This window comes from Nyctereutes procyonoides, unplaced genomic scaffold, assembly GCF_905146905.1.
Source record: "Nyctereutes procyonoides isolate TBG_1078 unplaced genomic scaffold, NYPRO_anot_genome, whole genome shotgun sequence".
NCBI lineage: Eukaryota > Metazoa > Chordata > Mammalia > Carnivora > Canidae > Nyctereutes > Nyctereutes procyonoides.
In genome coordinates this window covers 5,405,129-5,432,956 of record NW_026575146.1, presented here as the reverse complement: position 1 = coordinate 5,432,956, position 27,828 = coordinate 5,405,129, and the positions used below count along the sequence as shown (strand labels likewise).

At 42.6% G+C, this 27,828-nt stretch overlaps 1 long non-coding RNA gene across 1 annotated transcript; it reads left to right on the top strand.

Moving 5' to 3' along the window:
* Window positions 1–13,795: 13,795 nt before the first annotated feature.
* Window positions 13,796–27,344, top strand: LOC129499905 (uncharacterized). Its single transcript, XR_008662492.1, has 3 exons — window positions 13,796–13,814; window positions 20,167–20,273; window positions 26,400–27,344. It is a non-coding gene; the product is annotated as an uncharacterized LOC129499905 (long non-coding RNA).
* Window positions 27,345–27,828: the final 484 nt, after the last annotated feature.

Sequence of the window (27,828 nt, the reverse complement as noted above, 5' to 3'; positions counted from 1 at the left end):
CTGTATATGTCTGTGTTGGCTCTAGGGTTGGCAGGATTTGCTATGAGGTAGGAAACTGAAGTCTGGGAAAGGTAAGAGAGGAATGCATGGGTGGTAGATAAGAAACAAAGCACTGGGGGATGCCTGAGTGGCTCAGTGGTTGAGTATCTCTGCCTTTAGCTCAGACCTTGATCCTGGGGTCCTGGGATTGAGTCCCGCATTGGTTTCCCTGTGAGGAGCCTGCTTCTCCTTCTGCCTATGTCTCCGCCTCTCTCTGCGAGTCTCTCCTGAATAAATAAATAAAATCTTAAAAAAAAAAAAAAAAGAAACAAAGAAAGAAACAAAGCACTGGGAGGATTTTTCTAGGTTGGGAGATTACTCCTGCTTTGTGTAAAGATAATCATTCATTCCCCTCCTTTAGTTCATTGTTATATTTTGTATTGTATTGAGTTTTAAATAATTGATCTTAGAGACCTCTGTGTGCTGTTTCTTTTTTAAGCCTAGAGCTTAGGAGACAGCTTTGTGTTTCTGCATATGACAGGACTGTGACTCCTGTGATCCTCTCCTCTAGGGGACAGCAATGAGGGCTCATCTCATAGGCGAATCCCAGGACTGCGCAGCCACTTACTCTGCTTTTTCTAAGTGATTGAAAAGGACACTTGACACACTCCCTCTTCAGAGATCAAGTTATAATTAAATCCAGGAAAACTCTGCCAGCTGGAAGCCACAGGTTTTGAGTTGGATATTTGTTTTTGCAAAAGCCCACAGCTATAGCTTATATGTTGCTGCCACATGCACGACCAGTTAGGGTGATCATGAAATATTTGTTCTGTCTACAGTATATTTTGCTCGGTGAAAATGAAAGCCCACCAGGAAAGTGGACTTGCTTTGAATACAGATGTAAGCATTTTCTCACAAAACCGAAGCCCTACTTTTTCCAGACAGGACTAAAGGTTAGTTTGATATTGTGCCAACAAATAAGAAACCATAACTAAGTAGTTAAGAATAGGTAAACACAAATGGCTTGGGAGAAGGGAGATGTCTGGTGGGGTGCCAGTGTGAAGCCAGATTTAACAGCTTCATCAAAAAGAATGTGTTAAATGCTCATTAACTATATTTACAAATGATCTCCAACTGGGAGGTGTTGCAAACAACAGAGGCTCACACATGAGCGCATGCACACACACGCACACATAACAGGAAATGAAGTAACAGCTTGGAAAACAGATAGAAGATAAAATAATTTTAAAGACAGGCATTTAAAGAAAACATTAACATAGATTTAATGAGGAGTAATGCAACAACCTGAGAACAGAAGGTCGCTGTCTCTGACGAATGTCACAGGGACACTGCAGGTGGTAGGAGGGGAGTCCCTGCCCATGGTGGCAGGGAGTGTGCATGTCCAGAAAGAATCTCCAAAAAGATCTGAGACACTCAGAAAGAGAGAGAGCAGGGGTCACTGGACACCAACAGCACAGAGTAGTGATTGAAGAATATTTGCTAATAATATGCTGCCACGTTCTTAATGTTTGTTCCTATAATACCTCTAACTTTCCAGGAGTCATTGACCTAGACTGCACTGTGGATCTTGAGAGTGGGGGAAGGATCACACTGGGCCACGTTGGCACACCACAGTCATTGCACTGATTCTCAAGAGGCCATTAGGAGCACACCTCTTACGGTATTTTTCTGGCTGTTGCAAAGACATCTTTTCAGTTTTTTTTTTTTAAATTTATGATAGTCACAGAGAGAGAGAGAGAGGGAGAGACACAGGCAGAGGGAGAAGCAGGCTCCATGCACCGGGAGCCCGACGTGGGATTCGATACCGGGTCTCCAGGATCGTGCCCTGGGCCAAAGGCAGGCGCCAAACCGCTGCGCCACCCAGGGATCCCGACATCTTGAGGAAAAAGGAGTACATTCTAGATCTTGAGCTCCATCAGGATGGCATCAGAGACCCAGGGCAAGCACCTGGACTCATGTCCAATCCTTGAATGTGACCTTCTGGGCTTTCCCTATAGGCTCTTGGTACAGCATGCTGCTGGCAAAGCATATGGAGAAAAGGCAGAGGGGGACAGAAGACTGGCTGATAGGACACCTGGGTTGTAATTCTATCTCCACTGTGTGACCGTGGGCTAGTGCTGGACCTCCCTGGGTGTCAGTTCCCTAGGAAGATCAGAATTCTTTGGGGGATCCCTGGGTGGCTCAGCGGTTTAGTGCCTGCCTTCAGCCCAGGTCATGATCCTGGAGACCCGGGATCGAGTCCCTCATCGGGCTCCCTGCATGGAGCCTGCTTCTCCCTCTGCCTGTGTCTCTGCCTCTCTTTCTCTCTGTGTCTCTCATGAAAAAATAAATAAAATCTTAAAAAAAAAAAAGGATCAGAATTCCTTATTGGAAAATCCATGAATTGGCTTCAGGGAAGTCTTAACTCCCTTGATGTTTGTCACCATTTTTTTTTGTTTGTTTGTCACCATTTTATGTGAGTGTGCATATGTGCACTTTCTAGAGGAAGAGCATCTTCTTTAGGAAAGAATCATATTTTTAGAGATGTTTCTTATGCAAAAAAGTTAATGAACATTGAGCATCACTAGATTATTGGTAAGGTTCCTTCTAGAACTAAACTGTAATCCCTCACCCATGTAATTCCTTGAATCTCTAACCCACAGAAGCAGCCAGAGGTGCTGGTCATAAAGAATCTGAGGCACCTGCTCATTGTTAGTCACCAAACCTATAATACAGACATCTGATCACCTTGATTAGGTGTGTTCAGGCTGAAAACTGTTGGAGGCTCTATGCCTCGTTGGTTAGGACATAGGAAAGGTAAGTCCAGGGGTGTCAGTTTGATAACATGTCTAGACCATTTCACTTTTCTCTTGGAAAGTCAACAAAGTGGGGTGAAGCTTCCACGGGGATTACTTGTTTTGTACAGGTACTACTCCGAAATATTGGAACCCAAGAACAACTGCAGAAAAGGGAAAAATACATAGCCTTTCACTGCTTTTTGAAAAACATCAAGTGTGGGATCCCTGGGTGGCGCAGCGGTTTGGTGCCTGCCTTTGGCTCAGGGCGCGATCCTGGAGACCCGGGATCGAATCCCATGTCGGGCTCCCGGTGCATGGAGCCTGCTTATCCCTCTGCCTGTGTCTCTGCCTCTCTCTCTCTCTCTCTCTCTCTGTGACTATCATAAATAAATAAATTAAAAAAATTAAAAAAAAAAAAAAAGAAAAACATCAAGTGTAATGTCAATATCACGCCCTGAGCAAGCGCTTGTAAAGGGTTTACAGGCTTCTACTCTGGGAAACAGCTTTCCTTGCTCCCCACCCCCCAATGTTTCCAGGGACACATTATAAAGTAATATTATCTACTCTGTAGTGTGCTAGGTGCTTATCTCGTTTAAGCCATACAGCTACATACAGCTGTGGCAAGTGGATAATATCAGCTTCATCCTCATTTTCTAGATGAAGAAACAGGGCTTTAGAAATGATTAGGCAGGGATCCCTGGGTGGCGCAGCGGTTTGGCGCCTGCCTTTGGCCCAGGTCGTGATCCTGGAGACCCGGGATCAAATCCCACGTCGGGCTCCTGGTGCATGGAGCCTGCTTCTCCCTCTGCCTGTGTCTCTGCCTCTCTCTCTCTCTCTCTCTCTCTCTCTCTCTCTCTGTGTGTGTGACTATCATAAAAAAAAAAAAAAAAAGAAAAAGAAATGATTAGGCAACTTTTCTAAGGCCACTGATGGGGAGGGTTGGATTGGCAGCCCTACTGAAGGCCTTGCTTCGTGGCTCAGCATTTGTGTCCGATTCCTATGAGTGGGGACAGAGGTGAGCAGGCTGGAGGAGGGGAGAAGGAGGTAGCATCTCATATGCTCAGTGTGAGTGAGTGTCCTTCTTCACATGGACATCTCATAAACACAATATGGATTGGATACAGAGGTGCTTAAGTTTTATCTCCTAATGATTTCCTCAGAAAATTCACTCCAGGATAATATGGCTCAAGGCATAACAAATCTCTCTCTCTCTTTTTCCCTCTCCTTCTTTCTCCCTCTCCCTCTTCTCACCCCACCCCTCACTTTTTTTCTCTTGTTGTCTAACAGAATGATCCTTTGCAGTTCTGCTTCTTTTTTAAAAAAAAATTATTATTTATGGGAGACACACAGAGAGAGGCAGAGACACAGGTAGAGGGAGCAGCAGGACCCCACAGGGAGCCCGATGTGGGACTGGATCCCCATACTCCGGGATCACGCCCTGAGTCAAAGGCAGACGCCCAAAAGCTGAGCCACCCAGGCGTCCCAGTAAAACATCTTCTTAAGGAGGATCATGGGCATGCACTTATTGGTTTATACATTTTTCTCTGAAAAAAAAATCTGAATATCATTAAATCATGAACAAATTTTTTCACAATCTGTCTAAAATATTTTTACTTAGCCTTAAAAAAGTTCATACCAGTTGATTGAGCAGCTCTATTTCTGGGAATCTGTTCTGAGGAAATAACCTGAAATGAGGACAAAGATGTATATGCCAAAAGTTCATCACAACATTATTTCTAATTAGAAAATCTTGAAATAGTTTAAAGAGCCCGACAAAGTATGATTGGACAAATCAGGCTGCATTTGTGAGCTGGACTATTACACAGACTTAAAAAAAAAAAGATGCTTTACAGAGAGTTTTTAGTGGTATGAGGAAATGCATTTGATGAAATTTGTAAGTGGAAAGGCAGGATATGCAATTATGCATAAAGTAAAATTTCAAAGCTCTGGAAAAGTCTTTAAAAAGACTGAAAGTAAACAAGGCACATAGTGAGTGCCTCTGGGTTGTGCAACCATGGCCCCTTTGTACTTGTTTCCAAGTTTTAATTCTATACAACGGAGCATGTATTACTTTTATATAATGGGAAAAATGAAAATTGGTTCTTGTGATCAAAAATATCCTGGTGGATTCCTGGTAGATTCCAATTGCATCTGCAGTTGGTAGGACTTTTGTGTCTTGTCCCGAAGTAGATCGCATGCTGCTGCTGACAGCCGAGCTAACTCACAGGGCTAGGGCCGCCATTTTGGAGTTCAGGGTCTGTCCTCAGCCCCACTTCACAGGGTCACCGCACTTCACAAAATATAGGTGACAATTCCTCCTCCAGACAGCTCACTGTTTCCTGTGGTGCCTCATCCAGTCCAACACCGGAGATGAAGGGAGGCCATTGGGAGACCCGAGTGGATATGCCTGCTTCTGACCAAGCAGGGAAGAACTATGAATGTGTGAGGTGACCTCACTCACACACACACACACACACACACACATACTCTCTCACACTCTCCCACTCACTCTCTCCCACTCACACTTTCACTCTCACACAGTCTCCCACACACCCACTCTCTCACACTCACACTCTCACACTTACACACTTGGGCTTTCACTCTTACACACACTTTCTCCCACACTATCTCCCACTTACACTCTTTCACGCACTCACATTTTCACTCTCCCACATACTGTCATTCTTTCCCACACACACTCTCTCCCACACTCACACTCTCTCCCGCACTCTCACACTCACACTCTCACACTTACACACTCGGGCTTTCACTCTTACACACACTTTCTCCCACACTATCTCCCACTTACACTCTCACTCTTTCACGCACTCACATTTTCACTCTCACACACACTCTCTTTCTTTCCACACACACTCTCTCCCACACTCACACTCTCTCCCGCACTCTCACACTCACACTTTCACTCTCACACAGTCTCCCACACACCCACTCTCTCACACTCACACTCTCACACTTACACACTCGGGCTTTCACTCTTACACACACTTTCTCCCACACTATCTCCCACTTACACTCTCACTCTTTCACGCACTCACACTTTCACTCTCACACACACTCTCTTTCCCACACACACTCTCTCCCACACTCACACTCTCTCCCGCACTCTCACACTCACACTTTCACTCTCACACAGTCTCCCACACACCCACTCTCTCACACTCACACTCTCACACTTACACACTCGGGCTTTCACTCTTACACACACTTTCTCCCACACTATCTCCCACTTACAGTCTAACTCTTTCACACACTCACATTTTCACTCTCCCACATACTGTCTTTCTTTCCACACACACTCTCTCCCACACTCACACTCTCTCCCGCACTCTCACACTCACACTTTCACTCTCACACACACTCTCTTTCCCACACACACTCTCTCCCACACTCTCACACTCACACTCTCACACTCTCCCACACACTCTATCTCTCACACACTCTCTCACTCACTCACTCTCTCTTGCTTTCTCTCTCTCTCTCTCTCACACACACACACACTCCATTCCCCCTGGCCTGACCTCCTCGGGAGGAAAGTATGTGGCAAGGGCCCGGGGCCTCTGTGGCAGCTGTCCCGGGGCCCAGGTGGCTGCAGGGCAGCAGTCACAGCTGTGGGGCTGGGGGGGAGGCGGGGGAGGAAGGGGCTGCTCCGCGGTCATCTCTCTCTTCTTCACGTCCCCTCCTCAGTCCTGCCAGTCCCCCGGGAGGGAGGAGGGAGGAATGCGTCGCGCTGGCTAACCAGCTGCTGAAGCCCGGGAGCCAGGAGGAGGTAAATGCCGGCTCAGCTGTGAGCACACATAAGCCTTCTGGAGTGGGACCCTCGCCGCTGGTGGAGGTGGAGCGCAGCTGGCCCGGCCCGTTAGGCCAGCGTCCTGGGAATCGCGGGGGTCCTTCCTGCCTCCTGGCGCACCCTGGGGGCCCTGTCCCTGTGTCCTCCTGCAGAGAAACGCACTAGCCAGGAAGCCAGTCAGCAGGCGCTGCAGCCGGCTCTGCCGCGGGGAGGAGCGAGCCCGGCCAGGGCACCGCCGGGCTAAGGCCGGGCCACACCTGGATCACGCGTCTTTAAGTACTGTGTATCAATAGCACATATTTAAAATACAAAATATATTTATCTGATTTTTAAAGTCTATACTCAAAGATGTTTGAGGGACGCCTGGGTGGCTCAGTGGTTGAGCGTCTGCCTTCGGCTCAGGTCGTGGTCCCGGGGTCCCAGGATCGAGTCCTGCATCGGGCTCCCTGCATGGAGCCTTCTCCTCCTTCTGCCTGTGTCTCTGCCTCTCCCTCTGTGTCTCTCAGGAATAAATAAATAAAATCTTAAAAAAAAAAAAGATTTGATTATAGGTACATTTGATATACGTTTTAATATATAGTTAGATGTATTCTGAAATGTTTGGTAGGGGGTATTTATATCTATGTTTGATATATATGTGCTTTTTATCATCCTAATATTAGGCAGAGCTTAGCAAGCGACATTTGTGTATGTATGTATTTATAAATGAAGCACTGTTCACTTCTCTTTTTCTTTTCTTCTTTTTTTTAAGTCCTCCCTATATGCCCAACATGGGGCTCGAAGTCATGACCCTGAGATCAAGAGCTGCACGCTCCACCTAGTGAGCCAGCCAGGTGCCTCAGTAAGCATCATTTATGAAGTCAGATAGTACTCAAGTCATGACTCCCCTTCCTCCCCAACACATCGAGTTCCCCGCTCTACCCCTAGTTTCTTGACACAATCACTCCTGGCACTTTTTAATTATTTTATTTGCATTTGTTTCCAGCATTGCCTTCCTCATTCCTAACGCATGTAACTTATTCTGCTAATTCTTTTTTATTCCTTCCCATTATAGACACGTAGACCTTATTGGTTGACTTTCTTTTTTTTTTTTTTTGGTTGACTTTCCTAAACAAAAAATAAAGATTTAACATTCTATCCTGTCTCTCCCACCCCACCCCATTTTTCCTTCTTTTATGCTCCCAGCATAGTGATTGTGCTCCTTCAGGTCCTCTGAATCAGAAGCCGAGGTAGAATTACAAATGCACAAGATCTACTGGTACAGGTGCCTGTGAAAGCTTACAGGGCAGCTCCAGGGCTAATCTGACACCATGAAGCAGAGGGTCAAGGGAGGAAGTTGGGTAGGAAGAGTCTTAGGCTTCAGAGTAGTTCTGAGAAGTTCAGGGCCAGGCTGATGCAGAGACCCCGAATAAAGCCTGACTGGCCAGTGGAGAAATCCTGCCCTGGGCGGCAGTGGCTGGCTCTCATCCCCTTGCTGTGCTCAGGCAATAGCTGGGAACCTGGCAGGGCCACCTTTCCCAATGAAGACAACGCCAGGTCCCAAAGAGGTGACACGCTCCCCATTGCAGGTCATCCTTTGAAGGGAGGACCTGAGCTGTGCATCTCCAGGCCACCACACTTAGATTCTAATTGATGGTTCTCTTAATGTTCAGTGCTTCCATTATTGTCCGTAAATATTGCTCACAGCTGAATCATATCAGGTGCTATAATTCTATTTCTTTTCTCATCAATTATTTTTCCTTAGAGTTTTATTTTTTAAATTTGTTTACTTTTCTATATACATATCCACTCTCCTGCTCCAAACTTTCTGACAGAATAGAGAACACCCTGCAATATGGTAGAGCCCTTTTGTATATCAGCCAGTTTCCTTTCTTTCTTTCTTGGAGATGTTCCATCTGGAGTCCCATTCTGAGTTGGTTATGCTTTGCTTATTCCCTCATATTGGTGGAGCATGTCTTCTAGAAACTTGCTGAAAAGGGGCGTAAGTGATGGGAATGTTTTGATCCCTTACGTACTTTTAGTCTACCCCATGCTTGTAAGTTTCTGGGTCAGAGATCATTTGCGCATCAAATTTGGAAGTTATTGTTTCCTGGCTTCTAGTGTTTCTACTGAGAAGTTAATGCCATTCAGATTCTTGATGTTTATGTGGCCTTTTTTTTTTTCTTCTTTCTGGAAGCCTTTTTTTTTTTTTTAAGATTTTATTTATTTATTCATGAGAGAGAGAGCGAGAGAGAGTCAGAGACATAGGCAGAGGGAGAAGCAGGCTCCATGCAGGGAGCCCGATGGGGACTCGATCCCGGGTCTCCAGGATCACGCCCTGGACTGAAGGCAGCGCCAAACCGCTGAGCCACCTGGGCTGCCCTTTCTGGCAGCTTTTAAGGTCTCCTGTTTATTCCTGGTGTTCTAAAATTTCATGCTGATATATCTTATTCTCTATGCTGGGTGCTAGGTGGGTCTTTCTAATCAGGAAACTTGTGTCTTTCACTTCCAAGAAATTTTTGTACTGTTTCATTGATTTCTTATATTTTGTTTTTTCAGTGCTTTCTAGAACATTTTTTTTCTTTTTTCTTTTTCTTTTTAATGCAGGTTCCCTCAGTGTGGAGCCCAGTGCAGGGCTTAAACTCATGACCCTGAGATCAAGACCTGAGCTGAGATCAAGAATCAGATGCTCAGCCAACTGAACCACTGAGGTGCCCCTAGAACTCTTATTATTCAGATATTTGACCCTATTGGACTGATCATCCAATTTCCTTAGGCTCTGTCCCGCCTCCTATCTAGTACTGACAGATTTTCTAAATTTTATCTTCCAAGCCTTCTACAGATTGTTTTTGTTACCAGAATGTTTCTTTTTTATTATATCTGTTTTTAGTTTTGTTTCCCTTACCTCACTGAGGATACTCATTGTATATTTTGGATTCAGTTCTGTGCTCCACATTGTCTCTGTTACCTCTGGGTTCATTTTCCCCAATCATCTGCTTTCTCCTATTGTTTGATGATCCTTTCTTCTCACTTAAGACTGGGGCACTAGAAATCAGATTGTAAGCCCTATATTGTGGGGCTTTTTGCTGTAGGCTTTACTGTGATTGATTTGCTAGAGGGCCCAGATTCTTGTAGGGGATCCCCAAATGTCAGTATTTGTAAATCTTCACTGTTGAGCAGGTCTTTTTCAACACAGGGGAATCCTCCTGTCTCTTCTCTTGGTGGTGGTATTTGGTTGAGGAGGCTGTTTAAAGCCCTGGCTGCAGGCAGCCCAGGTGGCTCAGCGGTTTAGCACTGCTTTCAGTCCAGGGCCTGATCCTAGAGACCCAGGATCAAGTCCCACATTGGGCTCCCTGCAAGGAGCCTCTTGTCCCTCTGCCTGTGTCTCTGCCTCTCTCTGTGTGTGTGTCTCTCATGAATAAATAAATAAAATCTTAAAAAACTTAAAAAAAAAATAAAGCCCTGGCATATTGGGAACTAAGTTTGGGAAGGTAACTGGAAAGTCTTGCCTTTCGGTACATAGAGTTTCTCAGTTCCCTTGTTTTTAGGCTAGTGACTGTACCCCTTCCTCAGCCATTTCTGAGACCAGACTGTTTCTGGTTCAGCTTCTCCAGTCTTTTGCTATGATGGGAGTGAAATGGTGTAGCTTCCTGGCTCCCCAGACAGGCCTAGGATGGTGGGGGCAGGGGACACCCAGTTCTCATTATTCCCTATACATAAACAATGTAGGGCTTCTAAACGTTTAGGCTTCTAAACAATCCTACCTTCAGCCCTTCCCATCCTGCTAGCCCTGCCTCCTTTCCCAGAATCTTCCTAGAGTGAGTGACTCCAATGACCTTGTTCTTTTGGATAGTCTCTAGACCGCACACCCCAAGTAATTAATTCTCAGTTTTCCCCGTTGTATACTACATCAGTTGCTACTGTTTCCCTCAGCCTATGCTCAATCTTTCCAACTTTTTCTGGCATTTCTCATTTCTGTTATCTACCCTCCACCCTCCCCACCCAACCACGATTGTTCTGGTGGTTTTGTTTTTTCTCTTATTTCCATTTAACCAGGGTTTGAGAAGAGAGCGGGAAAAAGAGCATACGTTCAATCTACTATGTATAATGAGACATCATGCTTCTTCTGTTTTATTATTACAATGTCAACACCCTCCAGGCCGACATTCTGCATCAAAAATGGCTGAAAAGCACCTCCTTTGAGAAATGTGCTCAGAGAGGCAATTACTCTCAACTCTTCTTATTCCCAGATACTCTTCCTCTTTGACTCTTTTTTGATCAATTTCTTCATGAAGGTACTGAAAGATTGCCCTTACTGTCTGATACTGTGCTACTTTATACACAGGAAGTCTCATTCCATCTTCATAGAATCCTCACCAGCTAGGTATTATTATACCCATTCAACAGACAAGATCAATGGCTTGGAAATATTTCCTAGGAAACAGCTGGTAAGACATGGAGGCTGGGCTCAAGTGGGATCAGTCTTACTTTTTTTTTTTTTTTTTTTTTTTTTGAGAGAGAGAGAGTGGAGGTGGGAGGGGCACCTGGGTGCCTTGAATCCTCAGTCTTACTTCTAAAAGCCGACTGCTCTTTCCAGGGCACTTTCCTACCTACCCTGAAGAGGGTGTTTATGCTAGGTGGCTGCAGTACTTGCAGGCCAAGTGCTTTGTGGGAAAATGTGAGTTCCATGGAGCCAGAGCCCTCATTTGCCGGCTCACTTCCATCTCCCAAGCACAGAACAATATTTGCTGTACTGAAAATACACTATCAATATTTTTTAAATGAATGAATGAATGACTGAATGAACATGACCTCATTTAACTCTCAAAGCAAATTAGTCAGTCATTCTAATATTCTAATATTTGAGTTAATATATCTGATACTAACCTTTTGTAAAACTGAAACAAGTCTCAGAAATTTGGGACTGTGTTTTTCCAGAGGATCATTCTTTCCAGGAAGTGTGGCTTTCATGTAATCTGTGAAATAACCTATGCTAAGATGTCCACTGGGCCTGAAGGAGAGTGCTGAGTTGGCTTGGCTAAGTTAGTCCAGAATTAGTCAGCATTCATTCAGCAAAATAGTAGTGAGTATCCACTGTGTACTACTGGGCTGTAAGATTTATATTCATTAAATCTCCTCTCATCTCTACAATAGCCCTGCCAGAGAGCTTGTTGGCCTAAAACCATTTCCAAAATATCCATTTGTCCAATGAAGAGTTTTATTAAAATTCAACCTCTGTTTGAGAATCTGGACTTCATTTTAGTGTCCTCTATTCCCTTGGCATTTTGGAAGAGTTAAATGGTTTAAAACAATCCTTTCCTGTAAGGCCACTTCTGGCTTGATTTTGTATTTCTATTAGGTATTTATTGAACTTGCAGGGCTTTTTTTAAATGATGGGATTGTTCTGGATACTTGAAAGTGCCTTATTTCATTTGACCTACTTTTGGAGAGTTAGACTCCTTTTGGTCCATTTATGCAAAGCCTTTTATTCAGAATTCAAATGAAATTAAAACTTAATTTAATTTAATATTTATTTCCAGGACACCTGAACAGATGCAAAACACTCCAAAGGGGATTGAGTTTTACATGAATGGGTTTTTGGTTAAGATGTTCTCTATTCAGACTGTAATGAGGAGAAAAAAAATGGAGACAAAGACCTAGGGAATCCACTTACTACCCTCCTCTCCTTTCCTTTCCTTCTTCCTCTCCTTCTACTGTAATCCACGGAGAAAGAGAGTGGGTTCCTCCCAGCTCCTGATTTTTATGATTCTAGGTGTCAAATGCTATTTTTCCACTTCTCCTGAGTTAAAAGTATGGACTCGTGTGGGTACTAGATGTATTGGAGGTATGCAAAACTGGCAACCTCTGCAACAAGCCTACCTACCTATTCATCCAAAAGTCATGCTCCAAAACATCAGTGGAGCACGTGAATGGCTTAAAATAAGAATAACTAAAATAGCCAGAGAATTAGAAAACTTTGTAGCACTTGCATAGTGATTTTTTTTTAAAGATTTTATTTATTTATTCATGAGAGACAGAGAGAGAGGCAGAGACACAAGCAGAGGGAGAAGCAGGCTCCATACAGGGAGTGTGATGTGGGACTCGATCCCAGGACCCCAGGATCACGCCCTGGGCCAAAGTCAGGCACTAAACCGCTAAGCCACCCAGGCATCCCTTGCATAATGATTGTACTAATTATGGCAATACTTATAATAGTTTAATCAGGTAGAAGAGGGGAGCTCACATTTTTTCTGTCTACTTCATATGTCTTGGTTCAGAATTTGTGGAGTTTGTTAAATGTGTTAACTGCTTGAACAAGTCTATTTTTGGTATGGGAAAATGGAATCAAGATTGCACTGAGCAATTTGAGGGAGAGGTAAGGGCTCAGGGATGCCATATAAGTAATGGAATATTTTAGGGTACCTGGGTGGCTCAGGTCATGATCTCTGGGTTGTGGGATTAAGCCCTACACCAGGCTCCATGGTCAGCACAGAGTCCGCTTGGGATTCTCTCTCTCCCTTTGTCTGATACTCTCACCAAGCTCACACATATGCTATAAATAAGTAAATTAATTAATCTTAAAAAAAGAGTTATAGAATATTTTAGAACATGGTCCTGTTAAAAAAACAAAAACAAAAGAACATGGTCCTATTAAACTCAATTTAGGAAACATAGAGTGTTCAAAGACTATATTTTGTTGCTTTTTTAATAAAAATGATAAACATAGATGATTCTTGGGGTGTCTGGGTGGCTCATTCAGTTAAGCATCTGCCTTCGGCTTGAGTCATGATCCCAGGGTCCATATCAGCTCCCTGCTCAGCAGAGAGTTTGCCTGCTGTTCCCTCTACTTGTGCTCTCTCTCTCTGTCAAATAGATAAATATAATCTTTTAAAAAATAGATGATTCTTTGTAAAAAAAAAAGAATAAAGAATGATTATCTTTATTTTCATATTTGGAAAACTATTGGAGTGTCAACATAATGTCTACAAACTTCCAGGAAGAATTTTTTTTTTTTTTTTTTTTTTTAGAATTCCCTGGACATTATCTGGAATAAAGGTAATGTCCCGCTGCTGCCACAGTGCTATCTGGGCCATTAAGATCATCTGATCCTTGCCGCCAGTATGTCGGCAGAGATTCCAACCACCTGACTCTGAAGGGGACTTTTCCTGGAAACTCTCAGCTGACCAGTCTGGGCATAATGAACCAAATGTCCCTCCATGCTATAAAATTCTACCACTCTAACATTTCAGGTGTTAAAATTGTTTTTTGAAAAGTATATCTATAGGGATATCCATCAAAAGGGGACTTTAGAGTGTTGTTGACTGTGACAGCTGAGTCGGCTGTCTGGTCTGTGCCAGGAGTTGCATCAGCTGTGAGTACATTCCTGTGTGAAGTGTGTAGACTCTGGGGCTAGACTTCTTGGGTCCAAACACTGGCTCCTATGCATGCTGGTTATGTGACTAGCTGTGTGCCCTCTTATCAGTAAAGTAAGGATTTTATGTAACTACTTCACAGGGTTGTTGTGAGGACAAAATGAGTTAAAATGTGTAAAAAGCTTAGAAGGGTGCCTAGGACCTGGTAAGTGGTATAATAAGTGTTAGTTAGGAATGTATTACTATCATTAGTATTTATGTAAAGTATATGCAATATATAAGGCACTTTTTGGGGTTACAAATGCATGGGAGCGTACTTGCAGGTATATATATACACACAATTATTCCTTTTATAATCCTGGAAGTGCAATTTCTCAATAGTGCACTTTCTCTTCCTTTCACTTTGCAGCTACTTGCCACTAAACAGCTTTCTCATAATCCCTACCCCCACCCCCACTGTTTTTGGATGTATACATGTTACCTTTTCCTCCATCACAGCTTATCTAATTTAGACAAGGCTGGACAAGGTTTCTTCTGGCTTCAAGTTCTATGTCTGCTGTTTCAGACTTAGATTGATATTTTACTACCACCTATCTTTAACCTGGTATGGCTTAAGGACTAGACTAGACCTTTTAGATGGATTATCATTTAATCCTTACAAAAACTCTCCAAAGTTTTATTCATCTTACAGATGAATAAAAGCAAAAGTAGAGAGGCAAACTACCTACTCAAGTCTTCCTGACTAGGAAGTAGACAGCTAGGGAGAGAACCCGTTTATTCTTACTGCAAGTTCCATTCTCTTCCCTCTACTCATAACCCCTTCCTCAAAAAACAGTATAAATAAAGTAATACTGCACAAATTCCATCAATATCATGCCCTTGAAACTATCTAAAAGACCCATCTAGAATTCCATAGATTTCTTATATCTCCCCATTCTCCTTTAAATAAATCAGCTTTTTCTCCTGTACTCCATCCATCCATCCATCTATCCATCCATTCATTGATCCAATCATATCATCCACTTATCCATCTGATCACATATTTTTATTATATTTTATTTTTTAGATTTATTTTTATCAGAGAGAGAGAGAGAGAGAGAGAGGGAGGGAGAGAGAGAATGGAAGGAGGGGCAGAGGGAGAGGGAGACAGAGAATCCTCAAGCAGACTCTCTGCTGAGAATGGAGCCCAATGAGGGGCCTTATGCCAGGCCCCTGAAATCATGACTTGAGCTGAAATTAAGAGTTGGACCCCCAACTGACTGAGTGCACCCACTCCTATCTGATCACATATTTATCCAATTATCCACTCATTCATCCTTCCATCCTTTTACTAATTATCTATGTTCCAGACATTGTAGCAGGTTCTAAAGAAATCTATATCTTTAAGGAGGTCTCAGGTTAGGGAAAATGGCAAAATATAAATTAAAAATTGACAAATAATGTGGTGAATGTTATTATATCATAGTATTTACAAGGTGTTCTCGAAATGCAGGAGAGGTGGGGAGGGAATTCTAACTTTTCATAAGGCATATTTTCAAACTGTGGTCCTTGGTGATTTAGAAGGTCAACAGGGGAACACCTGAAGCTGTGTGCAGTCTTTTTAGAGAGGTTTGTGACCAAGGCCTCATAGAGGAGTTTTAATTATGTTTATGTTTGAGCGATCAAGAGTTTACCAAGAATCAAAAGGGGACGAAGACATTACAGGCAAAAGAAACCATAAGTGAAAAACCACAGGCAAATAATTTGCTAAGACTCCAACCTAGAGTACCATTTGAGAGTAGCAGGGGACAAAGCACCTAGAATAGGTAGTTAGGGTTCAGATAAAGAAAGGAACAGGGTGCAAGGCCAAGAATTAATTCTCAAGGATATTGAAAATGTTCTCAAAAGGAGTATTATAGTTTATCATAAAATTTATTCTCTAGTGTCATTAAACAAATTGGTGAAAGTTCTTATGGTTCATTTCCAGAAACTTGTAACAGATTCTCTATATTTGGGGGTAAATTTGCATTCAGGAGTTGAGCTAGGAGGCTAAACTTGTTTCTGGGAAATAATGTGTTCTGAATTCCAAACAATGCCTTACAAAACTTCTAGAGAAAAATGAGGCCATGAATTGGCTTGGTGGCATAGCCCCTTAGTGACATGCCTGATGTTCAAATATGGGCCAAGGAAAGGGAATCTGAACATTTGTTTATTTTATTACTCAAAAAGCAGCAGAGAGCTTTTTCGAAGTGGGTATTACTTAATGGTAATGGTAGTTAAATTTATGATAGAGGTTTCACCCGGAAAGTGTCTGCAACATTGCTTTTATTTTCTTCCCAAACATCTGTGGTTGAGATTAAGTAGGTTAGTTGAATTAAGATATATATACAATCATCTCCCAAAGAGGAAGCTGGTGTGAACTAGAAACATTTCTATAGATTTCAAGGCTCATTTGCCAGTCTCCTTAGGACAGAAGCGATGTTTCTAAGCCTAATAATTCCCCTTTCTGTCTGAGATGATCAATACATCTTTTTGCATCCTCCAGCACAAAAACCCAAATGTGCTTCCTTTTCTAAAAGGAAGCCTCTGTCTTGCTGGGATTCAGAGGGCATAATCCCATGACACAGTTTGCAGTCAATTTCTGGCATCTGAAAAACCTTCCCTCTTTCAAGAACTGTGGGCGACCAGTCAAGAGGGAACAGCATTTTGGCATTTGTATGGACAATCTTACCTGCCAACTAGGCCGCTCTTAGTGTATTGTTTCTGAAACCAGGGGAAGCACAAGAACAGAGGCTCTGTACTGTCAGAACATTTGTGATGAGCACACTGAGTCAAGGGGAAAGACAAGCAGGCGCGTTTGTTCCTTTTCTCCCATACCAGCCTTTCCTGAATTCTTGAACATTCTCCTAGGGCATGATGGTTACCTCTCAAGACTCCTGTTTCAGATTTCTTCACTTTCTTAATGCCATAGCCACAGAACCAGGCGTTTTACACACAGTTGTTCTGACTGTCACACTAGCACTTTTTCCTCCATGACCTATCATCTCCAATGCTCCACTTTGGGGATCCATCTTACCAAAAAAGATGAGTGGAAATTTAATGAGGCGCAGTAGGCCAATATGTTCAGACGGACACTTCTTCTAGGATTTCTTTTCATAATTCTGTTTTCATTCCACAAGTATATACGGGGTATCAACTGTCGTAGGCACTGCCCCAAGCTTCTCAGAGAAGATGGTAAGCAGACTAGACTTCTGGAAGTAACCCGCGAGGCCTCTGCTCATCCAAGCCCAGTTTGGGCTTGGAGGAGCCAGAAGGACCCCAGGAGCCAGGCTGGAGGGCTCAGCATCCACACTTCATGCTGCTGGGCCCTCAGAGCCTTGTTTATCACCACCATAGGCTTCTCTTACGTCTTTATCTTTAATGGATAAGTCTAACCTCCTTTCTAATTCAAAAGGAAACAAACTTCACACTAGGATATACTGCTTTAACAGAGAAGATCAAAACAAAGTTGAGAGAAAATCTCAGCAGGATAGTGAATGCTACATAGTTAATCAGATGGTCCCAGTCCCCTGAGGCATATAATAGGAGTACCTAGTTCCATCCTCATTCCTAGCATGAGTGGAAAGATTTTAAAATAAGTTTAGAGATAAGCTGGGGTTGGAAAAGTGCTGGCTTTTTAACAGTAAAAACTTTTCTTGGCTTACAAACCCATGTTAGAGTCTCAGCATCTGGGGGGAAGTTTTTATATAAATCTCTACATAATTATAGGTATATATTTTATATGAACACTAAGTCACCAAACCTCAACAAAACCGGGTAGGAGAATTCGGAAGCAGCGGAGGCTTCCTGGCCTCTTGAATTCTGAGCAATTCATCGGTAGCACTGACAGTCCTGACACTGACTGTGACTTTTTACCTGTTAGCTACTGTAGTCCCCTCCCCAATATTCCCGTCTCGAGGTCCGGAGGCCGCTTCCACACCGCAAAAACAGTTTTAAAATTTGAAAACGGACATCCTACATACCCTGCAGTCCCGATCCTCCATGAAGGGAGCGGCTGTGTTGCTATCAGGCCATACGTTCGAATGTTCTCCGACTTCCTTTCTGACTCAGATCGAATGAATCCACAGCACTGATGTAAGGCTCTTAATGGGAATCTGTTTTCAATTCAGGGCAGATGTGGGACACTCTTGTAGCCCTAGGGATTATCAACTTTAAAACAAATCGCCTTCAGGATGATAAGTCAAGAGGCAGTAACCGTTTCCTGAGGCCTCCTTGGGGTTCCTTCCAGATGCTTAACATATAACACAATAACTATGGCACAAAAAGCAGGTTTTGCTGTTGAAGTTGTCAGACTTTAAGACAAAGCTTGCAAATGATCCTCGGAAACAAGGCATGTAAGTACATTGCAGAACTTTTACGCAGAAATTCAGATATTTTAATAACACACAAAAGTGATCAAAATGTCCCCATCCCTCCACCCCCCTAAACTCTCTCAGCACCATGTTCGGTTCATTGAGTATAGTTTTTCCACACGTTAAAATTAAACTGTTCTGATTCAGAATTTTCTTGGCTCAAGGAAAGGAAGAGGAGGACTATTCCAAGACTTCCACAGAGAAACATCCAGAAATCAATTTTACATGATACATTTAATGTTCTAGAATTAGTATTCACGCAGCACAAACTGCCTGCATCTTGGAGCACCCTTCTGTTCTGAGACCACTCTGCAGGGCTGACCCTGCCGGGATTTTAGACTCAATAAAGCATAGCTGGGGTTTAATATACTTTAACCCAATTTATCATCCCTGAGAAAAGGGTAAGAAAAACCCCTACTAACTTGTAAGAAATCTAAAAGAAAAATCTTAGGATTTTTAAATAAAACTTTCCTTTTAATGAAACAAGTTTTACATAGAACTTTAAAATATGCAGTTAGCGTGCCTGGCATTTCCCCATAAAGTACACACAGATGAGTTTAGGTATAAGGAACATTAGCATCAGAAAATAGTAGCATTGAATTATATGTTGACAAAACACAGTCTACTCTTTAAAATTAATATCATGAGAATGACATAACAGATTCACATGGTGAAATATTAAGTCACCCACCAATGAACACTAGGGCTACTATTTCTCTTATCTTCATGGGGCAGAAGAAGTTAAGCTTCCAGTAGCTTACACATGTGCTAAATAACCAGTAGGCAGCATTTCAAGGGGTGTTAAGTGTTCTAGATGGGACCTAAGGGAACTTGTCCCCACATCTCTTTAACCGGGAGTTCTGGGCAAGCCACGGCCCATGTTACAGTTTCTTTGTAAAGTGGCTGAATTTGGTAGGTGGCTTCTAAAATCCGTACCTCAAGTATCAGTTATAATGCATTAACCAAAATCTGACAGAGCAGAAAACGTGCCTTTTTTCGTTTTCAGGGGTAATCCCCAATTACCACTAGCCAGACTATCTCAGACAAAATTTGTTTCCCACTTTGAAACATATATTTATTTTCATGGCAAAGGCAAGTTTTAGCTAAAAAGTTGGAGCTGAAGGGTAAAGAAACCTACTACCTTATATAAATTAGACACCTGGATTCTTGTTTTCCTCTGGTTTCATAGGCTTCTTGGGAAAGAATTATCTAAGTGATACTTTAGAATTCTAGTCCTCCTCATGGGCACATGGGCATCAGTAATGTACTTAGCACATTTATTATGATTAGTTAATCAAAAAAATTAAATGGGTAAGTCAGATGTTGTCAGTGAGCCATGGGTAACTCTGATAGATGGGGAAGGTGGGGATATCTGGCATAGGGGGTAGGTAGTGTGAGATGGTAACGGAATATGGGGTTGAGCTGTGAAGTCCAAGTGCTAGTTCCAGGGCTGCTGCTGAGTACTTCTCTTTTCTAAGCCTCCGATTCCTTGTCTATACGAGGAAGGCATTGATTGCTGCATCTTCTTTCTAGCCTAAATGATCAAAGGAGAAATTTTGCCCCATGAGATGTCACTTTGGTTTTGGAGTTTGACTTCCAGGAGCACTGAAGCTATGCCTATAAAATCAGAAGTTCTGTGTACATCAGATAATAACTGTAGATGAGGCAAAGATCTACAGTTAACCTGTGATATTTTCATTTTTGCAACAGCTCTATAGAAAAGAGCTCAGGTATACCAGTCAAGTCCTGTTACAGAGAACATCATAATAATTAGTTTTCTTTCCATAAACCTATTTTTATTTCTCAGTTATGATTTGATCTTTTTTTTTTTTTAGTAGGCTCCACACGCAGTATGAAGCCCAATGCAAGACTCAAACCCATGACCCCAAGATCAAGACCTGAGCTGAGATCAAGTGTTGGGCGCTCAACTGATTGAGCCACTCAGGTACCCCTGATATATGAACATTTTTTTAGTTTTATTTTTTAAAAAAAATTTATTTATTTATTCATGAGAGACACACAGAGAGAGGCAGAGACATAGGCAGAGGGAGAAGCAGGCTCCCTGCAGGGAACCTGATGTGGGACTCGATCCCAGGACCCTGGGATCACGATCTGAGCCCAAGGTAGATGCTCAACCACTGAACCACCCAGGCGTCCCATGAACATTTTCTTAAAAACCATGTATAATACTGGTGTTGTGGGCTGGCTTGTGTCTCCCTCAGATTCGTATGTTGAAGTCCTAACCCCAGTACTTCTGAATGTGATTTTATTTGGAGGGAGGATCTTTATAGAGGTAATTAAATTAAAATGAGGTCATTACGATGAGCACTCATCTGACTATTAAAAAGGGGAAATTTAGACATAGACACATGCATACTAGAAGACATCATGAGAACAGAACAAGGGCCACCTTTAAGCCAAGGAGAGCTGCCTGGAACAGATTCCCATTTCTGGCCCTCAGAAGGATCAACCTTGCTGACACCTTGATTTTGGACTTCTAGCCTCCAGAACTGGGAGACAGTACATCTCTGTTGTTTTAGCACCTCCTCTGTACCTTGTTTAGCAGCCCTAGCAAACTAATGCAATTGACATCCTCTGAACAATGATCGATCGTGCATGATGTCTTGCACCCTACTGTGTATCAAACACTCAGGTAAACAAAGTATTCTAGAAGCTAAGAATGTGAGAGGCGGAAGAAATGGGCCCTGGGAATGGGCTGACAATGGGGGAAGGCCATTAGTAGCAATAAATACATTTTTTGTTTAAAAAAATTCCTACTATCTATTACCTGCTGCTTCCCCCCACTCAGTCCATGAATTCAAAACACAGTATAACACAGAAATGATTCAACAAAGCACACAAAATACAAACAAATGTACAAATGTAAAAACCTAACGAAGTTAGGGGCACCTGGGTGGCACAGTTGGCTCTGACTTTTGGTTTCAGCATAGGTTATGATCTCAGGATCCTGGGATGGAGCCCCACATTGGGCTCTCCCTCTTCTCCTCCCTACCTATGCTTTCTTGCTCTCTCAAATAAGTAAATAAATCTTTAAAACAATAACAAATACAATAACAAAAACCTAAAGAAGCTAGGAGTGGCCAAGGCTACACTTGGGAATGCCCACAGCCACCTTCTCAATCTGGGTATCATGTATGCTGACTTAGCACAAGCACTGGGCCATGCCTCCACCAACCATGCCACCCACTCTGAGCATGCATAATATACCCTCTTAGTAATTAGAAGGATTTTTTCCCCAATACAAACAAACACAGCAAGAACATACATTTTATATCACATAAAAAGTGAGTCTCCCAATGAAGGCACTCTTTCAGAAACAGAGGGAGATGCTAAGGAACAGGGACTTTAAAACAAGCACTGATTACCCGGGGCAAGCTGATATCATTTCCAAAGATAAAACCCAGCCTGGATCCAGCCTCATTTTTCCCAAATGCCTTATCTGGCAAAGTTTGGAAGTGAGCAAATTTTACAAAGCCATTTTAAAGGAAATGCAAATGTTCTGAACTTAGATATTCATTAAAATCAATCTCCATTATCTTTCTTCTTAACAAGCTTAGAATTAAACGCAGTCTCTAAATACTGACAGTATTTATGGCTCACACAAAGCTGAGACAAAGGCTGGCCTCAGTGCAGGAAGTAGGAAGGAAGAAAGATTTTCAAGTTAACTATGTAGGCCAGGCAAGTGGATGGGGCCCTAGAGAAAACGGGATTCTGCAAGACTTAACTTCTCAAAGACAATGCTAGAATGTTCAGTGGAAACTGATAGACCAGTGGTTCTGGCAGAGTTTGATGCTTTCAAAATAGTGAGGAGGAGTGGAAATATCTCTTGCCTCGCAGAGTTGAGCCGAGTTTGGCAACGTGGATAACAGTAGTTAATTAACTTTTCTCCCTTCATATTTGCCATCGTAGCTTGTCTGTATGTTATTTACATTAAACCCGATCTACCTAGCTTTCCCAGGAGACCTAAAGTAATAACAGAGGCTTTACAGAGCTGTGCAACAGAACCTTTTCTTTTTTTTTAAGATTTTATTTATTTATTCATTCATGATAGACAGAGAGAGAGAGAGAGAGAGAGAGAGAGAGAGAGAGAGGCAGAGACACAGGCAGAGGGAGAAGCAGGCTCCAGGCAGGGAGCCCGCCAGAGGCCTTGATCCTGGCACCCCAGGATCACGCCCCAGGCCAAAGGCAGGCACTAAACCGCTTAGCCACCCAGGGATCCCCAACAGATCCTTTTCATGGGGGACCAAATAAACATTTAGTTATGTGCGTCCCATTCTCATTGTGCGCACCAAAACTTGAGCTTATTATTTTATTTCACAATATTCAAACATTTGTTCTTAATTGGCAGAATTCTTTTGGTTCATTTCTTGCCATTCCAAATTGTTTGATCAAGGAAAGTTCTGAACTGAAATTCTTCTCCATCAGTCAAGATTTCCCAAAACTCTAGAAAGGGGTCCGCGTCAATTCTGGGACTAAGAGTGTTATCAGTTGTGTTATTTACTGTTCACATAGTTGGTTAACACACATTTGCATTTCATTCATGGGATTCATAAAGTTTCACATGGTTTAGAGATGAATGAAGTGTGAAGACTTTAAACAATATTCCTTCCAACTCTCAGACTCTGATTCAACATAGTGTTTCTCATACTTGCCTGCTGTGAAGAGATAGCTAGGGGTACTTGTTGAAAATACCGACTTCCAGGCGTTTCTCTTGCAAGCTGATTATGTAGAAATGGAGGGACTCTGGGGCTCCTTATCCCTGTGCAAGTCTGAGAAATACTTGATTCTCTTGACTCTTAACCTTGGCTGGATATTGGAATCACTTGCAGAGGGGGAAAAAATAGTACTGAGCCTGGGTCTCACTCCTAGAGATTCCATGTGTGGCCTGGCATTTGGATTTTTAGAAGTTTCCAGTTGATTCTAATGTGCAGGCAGGGTTGAGAATCACTGATTGGATTGAAATGACAGTCAATTAAGGGAAACGTGTGAAATCAATATTTAACACTTCTATTAAGATGTTCAAAGTGTATCACTTGAATCTTTGACAACCCGTTGAGGTGGGAAGAGTGGACATTATCTTTCTTTGTGGATTAGCCAATCAAAACTCAGAGAAGTGAAGTGGCAGGATGGAGGTCCTACTTGAAGCAGAATTAGGGAACTGGTAAGATTTGTCTGAGATGTTCTACTACCTTACCTATGTTTCCTTGCTCCTTGCTTGCTCCCACCTGTCCCAGCCTCCCTTTCAAAACAACCCAAAACAAAACTTTTGATTGCCTAGAACTTCTCTAACTTCAGCATTGTTATTAATGAGATACTAATAACAAGCACAGCAGCAGCTAATATCGGATCCTTTCTACACGTGGTGCTGAGTGCTCCACATACATTATCTTTATTGCCTCAAAGATGCCATAGGTAAATTATTATCCCCATTTTGCAGGTGAGGAAACTGAGATTAACTGCCAAGATCACATTTCTATGCAGTATTCTTCTTATTTCATCTAAATCTCTTATTCTTTTCCTTGCAGTCACCCAAATTTCAGCAAGTGGCAGAGAGGAAAGAATCAGATAAAGCAATTCAGAGAAAGCTGTTACAGACAATTACAGCTTTCCTGAACTGTACTGCCACTCCTAATATGGCGATTAAATATTTTAAAAAACTTCTAGAGCCAGCCATTTGAAAACATGAGTATCTAGCACTTGATGAGTTTAATTGGAAAAATCATAGATTGTTAATTTTTTTTTTTGGAGAGAGAGAGAGAGAGAGAGAGAGCAGGAGCAGGGAGGAGAGACAGAGGGAGAGGGAGCAAGGTAATCCCAAGCAGGCTCCATGCTCAGTGGGGAGCCCAACTGGTGTTCTATCTCATGACCTTGAGATCATGACCTGAGCCAAAATCAAGAGTTGGATGCTTAGCCAACTGAGCCAGCCAGGCACCCCATGGATTGTTAATTCTTAACCACCCACTTTATCTATACCTAAGGATAACCTGCCTTCCCAGAGATCATCATAGTGTACTGATTTGGTATCAAAAGACTTGGGCCTGGGTCCAGAATGCTTCTTTTTTTTTTTTTCTTTCTTAAGCTTTGGGGTCTTGAGCCAATCAAATACAGGATATTTTGAGAGAATCACACCCAACTAGAACATCAATCAATATTCTTCTATTTTTTTTAAGGTTTCCACAGTATTGAACCTATTTTTTCCCCAGCTGTGTCTGTGGTTAGTGCTGTTCTTGTAACCATTTCTATCATCACTACAGAGATAAGTTATATTATACTATCCATGAAAACAAAATATTACATTATAGTTCATTTTACTTATAAATAAAATGCTTCTGGGCAGCCTGGGTGGCTCAGTGGTTTATTGCCACATTTAGCCCAGGGCCTGATCCTGGAGACCAGGGATCGAGTCCTGTGTCAGACTCCCTGCATGGAGCCTGCTTCTCCCTCTGCCTGTGTCTCTGCCTCTCTGTGTCTCTCATGAATAAATAAATTAAATTAAAATAAATAAATAAATAAATAAATAAATAAATAAATAAAATGTTTCCTACAGTGCCTGATACAGAATAAGTAAATAATCCTAGACATCATTACCACCACCATCATCACCATTGAACTTACTACTTGTTAGATCACAATTAATCACTAATAAGTAGGAAAAACATACAGTATTATTAATAGGTGGCCCTGACTGTACACTTAGTCCTTGACATGTATGGAACTTATTTTTATTATTTCAGTGTCCAGAGCTCAAAGCAAATCAAGTGAAGAGTCTGGTTCCTAGAAGTTCAAGAGGCATGTGTTTTCTCTTTAGCTAAATAAACTCTTTACAGAAATTAGGTACTATTTTACGATGTCATAAAGGAGAGAAAGATGTAAAAGAACAGAATCTCTTCATTCCTCCAATTTTGGACTGTCCTAAAAATTGTGGGAATGCTAGCTAATTTTGCAAAATGTGAGGTTATGTAAAGAGGTTATGTGAAAATTCTTTCACGTATACTACAAAGAGAATAAGGCTACTTGCTAAGTCAATTAATAGAAGCTTAACCTGTCTATCACCTTGTATATAAAACTTGGTTTAGTCAAGAAATATTAACCGAGCACTTACTACATGCAGGATTCTAGGAACAGAGGGTGACGCTCACGAAGCATACTTTTTAGATGGCACACAGACAAAGGACAAGTGCAGGGACAGATTAGTAAAACAATAAATGTGCTAAATTTCTAAAAAGAGACCAACAGAGGCCTAAGATAGAGATGGCTGGAATAAGTACCCACTTCAGACAGAGCAGTCAGGAGGAGGGGACACTTAAGCTGCACGAAGATGAAGAAGCTAGTATTCTAAATGTGAGATGAAAAGCATTATGAGAGAAGAGAGTCATAAATGCAGAGTCTCTAAGGTGGGGGATACGGTTGGTATAGTTAAGAAACTGGAAAGGTCAAGGATAATTGGTGTGTGGAGAGCAGGGGAGCAGGGATGTGACCTGAGGCCAGAGGCTCTTCAGGGGCCAGGTCACACAGGCCCTCTCGGGGGATGATGAGTACGGATTATAAGTCCAGTAAAAAGCTATTGAGGAACTCGAAGCAGAGAAGCAGCATGATCTGACTCGTGCCTTAATGTAATTCCCACTCCATGTGGAGAGAGGAGATTGTAGACAGTGATGACCTTTCTCTTTCCAAGCAATCCTTGTTAAGAAAGCAGACCTTATGAAGTAATCTGCCTATATTTCTAAAGTAACTACCTTCGAGGGACAGACTCCTTCCTATTTTTGTTAAGAATAGTAGTTCTTACATTCTCAGTGGGACAGCTTTATGGGTATGTAGACAATTGAGCATTAACCTGCCTGGTTGAAGACAGGATTGCACTTCACACTTTTGTCAAAATAAAAGATAACAGAGTCCTTTTCAAATCACTGTCAGTGAGGTGCATGTCTTTGGCTCCCTCCTTCATCATGGAAGGGTGCTGTGTTGAAAGTGAGAAAGATCCAGCCATATGTGACCTCATTAAAGTCCCAGGTGGAGCACTGAGAGTTCTGTGCTCCCTTGTTTCGGGCAGGTAATGGCCTACAAACCACATGGATGCATACGAGGACGGCTGCCTGGAGACCAGGGTCGGTGCCCATCACAACAGAATGTGTGGCATCCCCAAATACTGTCCATCAATGTGAAGACACTCAAACTGTCCCCTAGCTGGCTCAAAAATTAATTCTCTGTCCCTCACGTCTTCTAATTCCAACGTGCAGACGGGGGCAGGAAAACAGTAAGCCTCCATATAACGCAGAGTTGAACAGGTACAAATGTGACAACTGACATACTTTGACAGCTCCAGAACTCCAACTCTCTTTACCCCATGATCATTTTCTTTTCAGGTTTCGGTTCAACGCTAGGCCTATGTTGATGGTTGAGTTATGAACTCCAAAAAGAGAGGCTGGTGGTGGAAACGCAAAGAGATGCCTCATGAGAGCCGCACTACTGGGCACTGCTCTAGTCATCAGTTTTAATGAGAGCTGCTAATATCACCTCCATCAGAATGGTGGCCCTGGGTTGACTTTCTGGGCTGTGCACAGGTGCTCTCGGCCAAAAATGTAATGTAGGCTATTACATTATCAATGAGGCACAGATGTGCTTTCTGTCTGAACTCAGGGGGGTATTCTTGCCAAGTGCGTAACTCTTTCAGTGGGCCCAGGTCTGTTTGTATCAAAACGCTGTTCTCGCTCAGTGAAGCTGAGAACTGCCTTCTGCTTCCCCAGGCCACGAGTTTAGAAAACATATCTAAGGATGCAAGAAGCCTGGGCTCCCCAGAGGCAGGTGTAGGCTTTCTGAAGAGCACACAGTCCAGCCTGCAAGCTTTTGCCTTCTGAGAGAGATCTCCAACCACCGCACATTCATGCTTTGACTCATCAGGTTTTCCCTGGGCGCCTGCCCTGGGCCAGGGACTCTGAAGAAGTTGAAGATGAACCTGACAAGGATTCTGCCCCCAGGTGCTCTGGAATGATCTCTAGTTTCCTCTTTCTTTCTTTCTTTCTTTCTTTCTTTCTTTCTTTCTTTCTTTCTTTCTTTCTTTCTTTCTTTTCTTTCTTTCTTCTTTCTTTTTGTATTTTTTTATTGGAGTTCGATTTGCCAACATACTGTGTAACACCCAGTGCTCTTCCAGTCAAGTGCCCTCCCCCAGTGCCTGTCACCCAGTCACCCGATCCCCCACCCACAACAGATGTTGGAGAGGATGTGGAGAAAGGGGAACCCTCTTGCACTGTTGGTGGGAATGTGAGCTGGTGCAGCCCCTCTGGAAAACCATGTGGAGGTTCCTCAGAGTTAAAAATAGATTTGCCCTACGACCCAGCAATTGCACTGCTGGGATTTACCTCAAAGGTACAGATGCAGTGAAAGACCAAGACACCTGCACCCCAATGTTTATAGCAGCGATGTCCAAAATAGCCAAACTGTGGAAGGATCTTCGGCGTCCATCAAATGAAAAAACAAAAACA